The sequence below is a fragment of the Chlorocebus sabaeus genome, chromosome 20 (assembly GCF_047675955.1).
Source record: "Chlorocebus sabaeus isolate Y175 chromosome 20, mChlSab1.0.hap1, whole genome shotgun sequence".
In the NCBI taxonomy this organism is placed as follows: Eukaryota; Metazoa; Chordata; class Mammalia; order Primates; family Cercopithecidae; genus Chlorocebus; species Chlorocebus sabaeus.
This window is the reverse complement of record NC_132923.1, coordinates 106,889,780-106,901,899: the sequence shown is the minus strand read 5'-3', so window position 1 is coordinate 106,901,899 and position 12,120 is coordinate 106,889,780.

Here is a 12,120-nt window from a genome sequence, read left to right as displayed (position 1 = left end):
GGGCAAAACCATAATGGCAGAGGGCAGATTAGGTTGCAAAGACTGTGGCTTGTGGAAGTCATTACTGAAAAGAAACACAAGCAAATATTTGGGGGTTAATGGGAATGTTCACACTGTGACTGTGGAGGTGGTTAATAACCTATATACATATGTCAAAACTCATCAAATTATATGCTTAAAGTTGCTGCATTTTATTACATCTACATTATATTAATAAAGCTGACTTTGAAAAATACATACCTAAAGTGGCTTCCAACATAAGTCCAGACTTTTGGGCGTATAAAATGCAGTCTGGGGAAACCTGTTGCATTTACCCAACATTTTATGTCCAGAGAAACAGCTCCCATTAAGGAGCAGATGAGAGGGAGCTTCAGCTTCTCTCTTTTTGCTAGTAACTAGCTGGGGGGCATTGAAGTCAATTGTTTTCTCCTGTGCCTCAAAGGTCCCACCTGAAAGATGAGGCGATTGGACCCTCAGAGGCTGTTGACCCTGCCCTGCCTGGAGAATATGTGCCACCCACCCTCCCCCTCCAGTTTCCCTCCTTCCTCTTTCCTGGCAATACCCGCTGCCTGGGCTCCGTGTGCTAGTTCTGACTACCCCACCCAGGAATGGTCTGATACTGTTTAAGGCTGGTGCTTCCATTTCCTAGGACCCCTGCCCTCTGGGTACCCTGCACTCATTCTGCCTCCTTAGTCATGTAAGCAGTGCTGCATGCCAGGGACAGGAACACTCAATCATCCTCCTGCTAACTCTACCTCATGCAAATAGGTGTTAACTCACTGCGAGAAGCCAAGAGCCCTTGTAACAGGGAACTTGCACATAATTGGAAATTTCTTTAACACCATATTGATGGCTTTGCCTCCTATTGCTCTGTGACAAAATGAAACAGTAAAAAATAATCGATTTTTCTCTGGAAGGGAAAAGGGGAAGAAGGCTGGATCTTAAAATGAAATTATGGTTATTGTCCTCCTGGTAGCATTTCTTCTGTGCCATCATGACAGATGGCTCTTTAAGTGACAACAGATTTGTATTTCATTAGGACACTTTAGTCGAAAGATCGATGACACTTCTTGGAACCTCTCTGCTCGTCCATGGGGGCAGATGAACAGGGCTAGACGCTTGCAAAGATCCAGCTAAAATTAGGTAGTTGCCGACAGACGCCGGATTCGCAATCATGGCGCATTGATTTCCAAAGTGATGCCAGAACCCAGTGAGTTTTATTGGCCTGCTTGTTCCGTCTTCGTGGAGAAGGGCCTCTCTAATGAAGTGGTTCTTCTTCTCGGGGAATGGAGCTCTTTAAAGGCAGAACTAATTTTTGGCGGAGGTGGGGAGTCAGAGGCATCCTGGACTCTTTGTACATCCTTAACTGGTAGCTCACCTGCCAGGCCTGTGTCATCACTGTTATTTCCAGTTGCCCTTTGTGAAGCACCCACTGCTTTCCAGGTACTGGTGAGCACCCGAGTCACTGGCGACAAGCGCAGGCTCCCGAGAGGCAATTCTAGATCAGAGGAAAGCGGGTGGGATGCTGTGGGCCAGCAGACTGAATGTGGACTCTTGCCAGGCAGTGGAAGCGAAGGGGTTTCGAGCGGGGATTTGGGAACCCAAGTGCTTGAGTTGGAATGCTGGAATAAATCCATTTACAGCTGGGGGATGGGGTAAGGTGTTTTATCTCTCTGCGCCTCAGCGTTGCCATCTGTAAAATGACCATTCAGCATTAGTGAATAGAGGTATTTAAAACAGTAGAAGTCCTCACTTAATGTTAGCTGCTGTGTGTCATCAGCTAGTTCTGGGCTCAGATTGAGACACTGCTGCTTCCTGGCTGTGCGTCCTTGAGTGACGCAGACCCAGATCCCCTTGCTGCAGGGAGCGGGTGACACCTTATATGTGAAAGGCCCCTCCTGGGGCTCACTCCAGTTATAGAGCTGGCAACAAGACATGGAGGTCCACCCTGAGAGAAGAGCCCACCAGCCTTCCAGGGCCGGAGAAGTGGGCACGGACAGGCATTTATTTGCAAGAGACATTGTTGATTATCCAAGAAAGGATGTGGGAAAAGGAAAAAATAATAATAATAAAAAAAGCATCATAGCCTTCCCACCCAACTTTGTAAACATCATTGATTTGAGGCAGGAGTCACTTCAGGGCTGCAGACACATTGATTGATTGGACCTTTTAATGTGATCTGTGCCGCATACACAGTTGGTTCTAAAACTGTCCTCCTGGCAGGCCTGAGTTTGAAAAGCATGGCCGGTAAGGAAGAGGCAAGGTGATAAAGCTGCAGCATGAAGACTTCAGGTTAGACACCAGGAAGGACATCCTTTCTGCTGCAATTTATCGGTTGCTATAGTATTTAAGGTTTGCAGAAATCTAGAATATAGTTATTGTTCTAATAATAACTAGCATTTACTGAATGCACATGATAGGCTAGGCCCGGTTCTAAGCACTTTTACACATGGGCTCCTGTAAGTCTCGAAATAGCCCTGTGAGATAAAAGCTATTATTCTCATTTTACAGATGAGAAAACTGAAGTTCAGAGGAGGAAACTGAGTAACTGGCTCAAGCTCACAACTAATAACTGATAGAGTCAAGACTCATACTGAGGCCTGGTTCCGGTGTCTGTTCTCCAAACCATCGTGGTGCTTTCCCTCTCTTGCTCATTTATTCATTCATTCTTCAACCATTACAGAATCCTGCGTGGTGCCAGGCCTTAGGCCAGACTCTCAGTTCACAGGGAGGAGAGAGGCCCAGGCCCTGCCATGGGCTGCTGGGTAGGGATGTCACCTGGGCTGGGGAGTTGCACTCACCATCTGACACCCGCCTGGTGTTTATTCTCCTCCTTTCTCTCTCTTTGGCCTGAGCTCCTGAGCTGGCTCAGAAAGCTCCCTGTCCCATCCCCTTCCAAAGTTACAAAATAAACCCTGCTGCGTACATTGGAGGCTCTTAACGAGTCCTGCAGAGGCTGGGGTACAGTGCCTGTTCCTGCTACAGCCACATCTTCAAGGGGAAAGCAACATCCCCATCTCTCCTACATCACAGGGAGGTCTTGAGGATTCTCCGAAGACATGTGAACTGTCAAGGGCAGCACGAGCACCCATGCCCTGGAGCCTGCTGACTACAGGCTTGGAATATTTTTCCTATTCTTCCCTGTTCTTAGGGCCACTCCCAATGGAGGTTGGATCTATGGAGAATCCTTTCGGTGCTTCTGATATCTAGTTGGTCCCTGTGGGTCTGGGAAGTGTCTCCTGGCATGGTGGGGTGTCACCTCTCCAACCTGTCACACAGGAGGAGTGGCACCTCATCAGCCAGTTCTCTAAGTCAGGAACATCCCAGCTTGGCAAGATCATGTGCTTCAAATACACGAGTTGTTGCGACATTTGTCAGCCCTGCCCCACTGGCCAGGTGCCCTGGAAGACCCCAACGCTTGGCTCTACCATCTGAGTCTGAAATGAGGCTGTGGTTCATGAGGCAGATCAGAATTTTCCTGTAGATGAGGAGGGAAGAAATGAGGGACAGTGATTAAGACTGAGCATTCTGTATCCTAATTATAGGTCCAAATCTTGAGACATACATCTCAACCACCTTTTTCCTCATATGGTAGGCTCAATAATGGCCTCCCAAAGAGGCTCACATCCTACTCCCTGGAACTTCTCAATATGTTATCTTACATGGCAAAAGGAATTTTGCAAATGTTACTAAGTCAAGGTTCATGAGACAGGAGATTATCCTGGATTATCTGAGAAGGCCCAATGTAATCAAAGGATGCCTTATAACGTGGAGGCAGGAGGGCCAGAGAAGACAATGGAAGGAGAGGTAGAAAATGTCAACTTAAATAGCAAATAGAGAGAGGATTCTCTAAAAGAAAATAATATTTACTCAGCAGTAGGGCATTGCAATTGAAACATATTTGCCATAGTAAACTGTATATGTATTCAGGAAGGTAAAGGAGACTAACATTTTTAAGGGGAAAAGGAAAAATCTTACATAATTGTTTTGAGATCATTATCCTTGGATTTAAAGATCAATAACATGGGCGATGCCAGTCTGAGGCTGCATAGGCAGTTGCTGGGCAGATGTCCTTGCAGTATTTTTTATATAAGGTTCAGATGGCCTTTGTGTAGGTTATAGTTTTTGAAGTCTCTTGCGATAGTTTTCATTATCAGGTATTTATGCCTGAGAATCTTTTCTTCGTATCTTTTCCCAGCTCTATTTGTCAGACTCTTTTTTTTTTTTTTTTTTTTAACACAAGTGACTTCATTTTTATTTTGATGACTTTCACATATCTACCTTTTGATCAAGATCTTTCTTCAAAAGTATCACTGACCAGTCATCCTGTGGTTAGGGTTTGATGCCTCTCAGTGCAGGGATGGACCTGTCCCAGTTTCTGATCTGGTCCCATGTTGGATGTAGTGAGTGGTGACTAGGACTCAGTATCAAAACCCTTCAGACCACATTTGAGCAACCAGCGAGGTTTAAAGGAAGTTACTCTCAGACTAAATCTACCTAAAGTCTATTATTAAATTCAATTTTGTCTGTTTTGTAGGTGTTTGCTATCATCTCAAAGTGCTGGGCCAGCATTATTATGTTAGCAGTTGTGCTTGTGCAAAAATTTAATGAGGAACAGATACAAAGTTTAAGAGGGGAAAATACAAAGTAAAATTAATAGTAATGACAGCCCCTGTTTGCATAATGGTTTTGAGCCATAAACTTAGGTTTAAGGCAACCAACTGAATAAAGCAAATGATGATTATCCTGTCAAGTGAAAAAGGTAGACATTTAAAGGAGTAAAAGTTGCATTGTGATGTGGAGTCTTATCTTGACATCTTGGCAAAAGGTGTCTACAGCATGAAAATGTCAGCTTCTGATTTTGGTTTGTAGTTTGAATGTCTCTGGTTATGACATCAAGCACTTTGGTGAACATTCTGCGTGGCCCATATGTCAGGCATGAGACTTGTTCTTTTGAATCTTATCTAGTTTCTGCTTAGGGCTTTAGGAATACACCAGTTCCCATTTTTAGTAATTCCATGAAAAATATTTGGATTGGAGGAATCTAGAAGAATTGAGGATCAAGTCTAATCTCTAGGTAGATAAAAAGAATTTGACAATAATGCACAGAGCTACAATCTAATAATAGGTGTATTGTAGCTTTTCTTTATAAATATAGCTTTAATTCTCCACATTGATCATGTATGAATCTCATATTTTAAAACCTCGAGGCTAAAAAGTCAACCAAGGCAGACTTTAAATTTTCCCAAAGTCTTCAGGTTTTTGGATCTGCCAGGAAGTGACAATTTTTTTTCACTCACTATAAGACTAGGAACCCATGAAGAATGTGTATTCTACACACATTCTTAAATGTAATATTCCAGTCAAAGCCTTAAAATAATAAAACAAATGTTTCTAATTGTATATTATTACAAAAAAGAGAGATTTTTATTAGACTTATGGGAAAAACATATTGCTATAAGAATACTCATTAATAGTTTCCAAATTTTGAAGAACTCAAGTAGATAGAAAAAGCAAATGCTTCCATTTTTGTTCACAAAATTATACTTTACCAAGTTGTTGTAAATTATAGTTTAGAGAGAAAATTTTCATAAAAGTAGAAAATAAAACATTTAAGTAAATAACCAACAATGTTTTAAATGAAAGTCATACAAACATTATATTTATCGGTTGCTTAATCTCACATAATTCACTTTTGTTCTGCTTGATCTTGATTAGTCACTTCATGAACCCATAAGTTTCTTCATTAGAGTTTTGAAACATCTTATTTAGTCCATTAATCTTAAAGTTATTTAAAAACTATATTTAAGAGTACTTGTTAGAGTCTTTTCCATGAAAAGCAATTTTGGATAATAGCTGATTGCAAATACTTTTCAAGAAAAATCAAAACAATAACTATGGATGACAAAAGCTTAGGATGCCCATGATTAAAGTCTGATGAAAGCTCATTACAATCAGCAATTGACAAAGAAATGTAGTTACTTTTGTGGCATACGACACAATGCTCAGAATTATAACTAATGATATATTTCTAAGAGTTTTACACAATTTTGGAATATTCGTATCAAGAACACACTGATAAATGTAACTGAAAGGAGATTTAGAGTCACTTATCATGTGACAAGTTTCCCATACAATTTATCGAATAATCTTAAAAATTCAATACCTCTAAAAGATAACAGAAGCATTCTTTGACACACTTTAGGAGGCCAACTGGAAAATCCCAAAGTTAATTCTAGGCAACAAATCTTAATTTAGAATTATGATCTTGGGGAAGCCTACCAAAGGTTTCAAAAGATTCAGAACACTTGATAAAAGCAGGATCACAGGCCACTGTGAAACAATAATCATTCATTAAACCAGAGTGTTAACCTAAAAACTTTAGAAGCAATACAGGAAGTTGCATAGACTTAAAAAACCTTAACACTTTCAAACCTCAGTTTTATGTTGATAAAACATAAATTCCTTTTATCTTGGGGACAAGTTATTTAAAAGAGTTTAAAAAGACCTCTTCCAGTGTGATTGTTTCTCCTTATGGAAAGCCCATTTAAATATCCTGGACGTTGAATCTGATGTTTTTTTAAGTATTTGAATTTAATCAGACAGGTGAAGAATGTGTGCCCAAGGTTGTAAGTGTACATAGTACTATAAAGGAATGTACACAAGAAAACTACCAGCTCAAGCAGGGGAATACATGGCTCTTAGCAAAGGTAAGAGCATGTGAAGTTTCCTGGTTACTTGGAAAAATTCATACATATTAAAAAAAAAAAAACCAAGAGTACAGAATCAAGTTACACTAGAGGAAAATATTGCTCTTCTAGGTCTTTCAAGACACAACATTTCAGGGTCAAGTCATAACAGCAGAGTTGGAACCAGAGGAAAAATTTACAGTAGCTGATTAAAAAGTTGGAGAGAGTTATCACCCTAAACCTTCTTAAGGGAGAAAGAGCTGATGGTAATGATTCCTGACCTACAAATCATGGGCTACGAGAGACAGAGCAAAAGTTGAATTCTGAGATATGAATCTCAGTAGACTTAAAAGAAAAACTTTACTTCAAGAAATGAAATGACTATTTTGAAAGAAAAGACAGCCTTTTCTAACCTAAAATTAGAGAAAGTATATGGAAACTGTAAAATAGAAGAAAGCCACAATTTGGAAGTTGAGTGTTAAAGGAATAGATTTCAGAATTAAAAATGTAAAACCTCTTGCAATTTTTGTTAAAAGTAGACAAATATTACAGGAAAACCTTGTTGTTCTAATACAGGGAGTAAAATTTTTAGTTTTGTATTGGCATATTTTTAATGTCAAAGCTCAATCTTTAGAAAGGCTCATAAATAATTTCCTTCTAATTATTGCCAACCTGATTATACACTAAATTCCTTTTGTAAATTCATCCTTCGTGAACCTTATTATAACTTACTCAGACAATTGATTACATGCTTAAACGTTCTACTTTGTTTTATACTTCCTCTTTTTAAAATAACCAGTCATTTTACTTTAGGAAAATAATTTACCACACAATATTCTTTCTTATACAAAATTATTCTCTTTTCTTTTTGACCCTCCTGACCAAAAACACATATGCATAACTTTTTCACCTCTCCCTCCTACTTACTGGTTCCTTTCTATTCTTGTTTCTATTTAATACCTAAAATACATATTTTGAAACAAACTAAATAACCTTTGAATTAAACACAATTATTATTTTTTCAAAATAAAGAACATGTTTTAATGCATTTTTATAATTTTCAAATTAAAAACATCTTTTGGTACATTTCGTATACAGAAGGAATTAGAAATGTAACTCATAGTAACCTTAATTTTCAGTGAAAACCTACAAAGCTAAAGATTTTGAATTGTCTGTCACAATAACCACTTTATAATTCTTTAAAAAATGTTTTCCTGTAACATAATTGTAATGTACATTAATAATAGACCCAAATGTATTTACTTTTGTTATAAAATTTGTGAAGCCAAAACAAAGATACATTTATACTGAGCATTTTATTTTAGTTCTTTTCTTATTTGGAAATGACACAGACACTTAATGAATATTTATTCTTTAATTTAAAATAATGTAACTTTAAGGTTTTTAATTACACAAAAAATTCATTTATAAACATCCCATTTACATAATTTATTTATTTTTAACAATTACACTTGGATTACTTATTAAAACTGAGATATTAGACAAAGACAATCATCATTTCAAGTTATTTCCCTGGGAACCATTTCTATATGCTGTGAATAACAGGTGTTACCTAAGACTCTTAAAATTAAATATATGAATATCTTGCTGATAATTTAGAAGCTACAGCTGTTTTAATTAAACCAATAATATTACATTAGTGTGACTCTTCAAAGAATTTCACAAAGAAAGATTATTCTATTTTAGGCTGGGTTGGTAGTTTTATAAACTTTTGATCAAACCCTGACACCTTAAAGCCTTGGAAACACCTTAGAGACAAAGATAAAACTGTCTGACCAGTAAATCCAGGCAAAAGTGTAAGCTGATTTTTTTTTTTTTTTTTTTTTTTTTTTTTTTTTTGGAAACAGAGTCTTTCACCGTCACCCAGGCTTGAGTGCAGTGGAGCGATCTCGGTTCACTGCAATCTCCGCCTCTCAGGTTCAAGCGATTCTCCTGCCTCAGCCTCCCAAGTAGCTGGGATTACAGGCTCCTGCCACTACATCTGGCTAATTTTTGTATTTTTAGTAGAGACGGGGTTTCACCATCCTGGCCGGTCTGGTCTTGAACTCCTGACCTTGTGATCCACCCGCCTCAGCCTCCCAATGTGCTGGGATTACAGGCATGAGCCACTGTGCCCAGTTGTATGCTGACAATTTTTAAGACATTTCTATTTTTATTTTACCAACAATTTTAAAATCAACTTTAAAAATTACTTAAATCAAGTGCACTAAAAGAAATCTTGGTTAATTAGTATATAGTTGGTATGAGCATTTATCTAAGCCAATCTGAATAGATCTTCTTAGATGGTTTCTGATGGATGACACCACATTTCCTCAACATGTTGTCATACTTTAGCTCTAGAATCTGACTTCCTGGAGTCAAGTCTGAGCTCTACGTCTTATGAGGTGTGGGACCTTGGGCAGTTATACTGTCATTATAAGCCACTTATCCATCCTGGTGGGGAACAGGCTCTCTCTCACCTCTGCCCCATGCATGTGCTATGGCTGCACCTAGAGCAGCACCCCATCCCCTCCCTCATATCACACTCACTTGTCCTTCAGGCCTCTGTTTGGACCCTATCTCTACTAGGAACCCATCTGGATTCTCCAAAACAGGGCCTGTTGCCTTTTCTCTGTGCTTGGGTTGTGTCCTCTCATAGCTCTCCCTGGCTGCAAAATATGTCAATTTAAAATGATTCAACAATAAAAAATGGTACCAGGACTTTTGTGGTATGAATGAAGCAAGGCACTGACCTTTCAGGGCACCCATTCTAGTCTGCTGTAATCACCTACTCCAAGGTCTGCTTTCCCTCTAAACTTTGTTCTTAGTGGCTGGAGGTAGAAGGCTCAGGGTCATCTGTCTCCCTGGGATACAGCACTGAGCCCAGTACAGAGCAGCAGCATCACTGTTGAATGAAGGGAGCTTGGTCTGAACCATTTCCTGGAACCCCTCACTTTATTGGCACATTCTGACTGTAAGCAATGTAGGAGACGATCTAAGAGAAACTGAGATGCACAAAGGCCAGGTGACTTGCTCAAGGCCAGGCAGCAAAGTATTGACCCAGCCCGAACTGGAACACAGGCTACCTAGATTAAATAGTGGTTTCCCAAAAGAGAACCTCAATAGCAAATCTTATTTGGAAGAGGGGTCTTTGCAGATATAATTAAAATGAATATTTCAAGGTGAGATTTTCCTGACTTAGAGGGGCCCCTAAATCAAATGGTAAGTGTGCATAGAAGAGACAGAAAAGATGACACACATAGAGAAGATGGTGCTTTGAGGGTGAGGCAGAGACAGGAAGGATGCCTCTTGAAACCGAGGGACACCAAGAATTGCAGGCAGCCCCCAGAAGGTGAGCGAGGCCTCAGAGCCACCAGAGGGAACCAACTCTGCCCACACATCGATTTCAGATGTTAGCCTCCAGAACTGTGAGAGAAAGCATACCTATTGCTTGCAGCCCCCAGTTTGTGCGAATTCGTTACTGCAGCCCTAGGAAATGAAGGCGAGCCTCTCCCAGCTCCTGGGAGCGTCCATCCCTGCCACACCACACTCCAGCCTCAGGCAGTGGCAAGCTTGTCAGACCAGGAAGACAATTTATTTTCCTCTAAAAGATAGTGACTGCAGGAGATAGCCAAATGTTTCTAAATGTGTTAAAACCACATTATCAGCACATCAAGTGGAGAACTGTTCTGCAATTGCATCCATGATGGAGCAGGCTCAACAGGCCCTGCTAAATCTGGTGGGAAATCCCGTGTGGGAGGGCAGAGGGACCCCAGAAAGTGAGTTTCAGATGCCCTCGCTATTCCAACTTACTAGCCGTCAGAGCAGAGGACAAAATCTACATTGTCTCATATACACATCAAACCAGCATCTTTCACAGAAAATTTCAAATACTTTTACTCTAAGGGGAAAAATTGGCAACTTCTCATGTAGAATATGACACGTCCTGACGTAGAGGAAAAAGTGTTATAAAATGCAAAAGGGAAGGTAAATACAGTTTGTGTCTGATACAGGGATTGGAAAGTTATCCATTCATTTTATTGAATCCACACACAAACCATGTGGAGCAGGGATTATAATTCCCAAAGCTTTGTGCCTATTCATAGCTCTGCGACTGCTCCAAAAATATCTGCTGGATGAACTCCCATTTTACAGAGGAGGAAAGCAAAGTTTAGAGCAGTTAGATGGCTACACCCAGGTCTATCGTCAAAGCACCTCTGACTTCTAGGTCAGACAGTCAGAGCCGAATCCCATCTCTGCCACTTAATGGAGGGTGGTTCTGGGCGAATTGGCTTGTTGTGCTGAATATCAGTTTTCCCATCGGTACACGAGAACAATAGCATCTGCTTACCGGAATGTTTTAGGATTAAATGCAGTGACTTGTGTTAGAGCCCCCAACACTGTCCTGACACAGAGAAGGGTCTCAGCGTCTCAGTGGGGAGATTGTTAGTCCTTGGTACAACGTAATTTGAACCCAGGTTGGTCTGAGGCAGTGTTGGGCTTGTCTAGCACAGATCAGGTACATGTGTCTAAAGCCCCAGATACGTGGGCCCAGCCTACCTGGCTGGCTCCTAACGGCTTCCTCTTCCCCACTTGTGTTTTCCATTGCACTGGAAGTGAGACTGCCGCTTCTTTATCTGGGGCTTCTGATGCCCCTAAATCAGCAAGAAGAAAGAGAGGTTATTGTGCTGATTACAGTGATTGAGCCAGATTACCAAGGGGAAATTGGTTGGTTGCTATACAATTTGGGGGAAAGAAGGCTTTGCCTGGAACTTAGGGGATTCTCTGGGGACCCTTCTAAGTACCTCTGCATCCCAGAGTAAAGGTTCCTGAAAAATACAGCATCCAAGAAAGACAGGACCATTAAGGACACAGACTCTTTTTTTTTTTTTTTTTTTTTGAGACAGAATCTCGCTCTGTCACCCAGGCTGAAGTGCAGTGGTGCGATCTCTGCTTACTGCAACCTTCACCTGCCGGGTTCAAGCCATTCTTTTGCCTCAGCCTCCTGAGTAGCTGGGACTACAGGCATATGCCATAACACTAGGCTAATTGTTGTATTTTTAGTAGAGACAAGGTGTGACCATGTTAGCCAGGCTGGTCTTGAACTACTGGCTTCAAGTGATCCGCCTACTTTGGCCTCCCAAAGTGCTGGGATTACAGGTGCAAGCAACTGAGCCTGGTGAGGACACAAACTCTTAAGGAATGACCACTTGGGTTACTCTGTCGGATAAAGAACCCGCCCAACTGAGGTTCTAGTTGAGGGCAAAGAAAATGTGGAAAGGGTAGTGGAAGAAGGAAGTCTCAAATACCAACTATGTGCTTGTGACCCGTTTCCACAAAGAGGATTGTTGTGTACATATGTAACTATATCCTTTCTCTCTTACTATTTTATATTCAAGTTGTTGGAGGATAATCTCAATTTAGCCTTTAG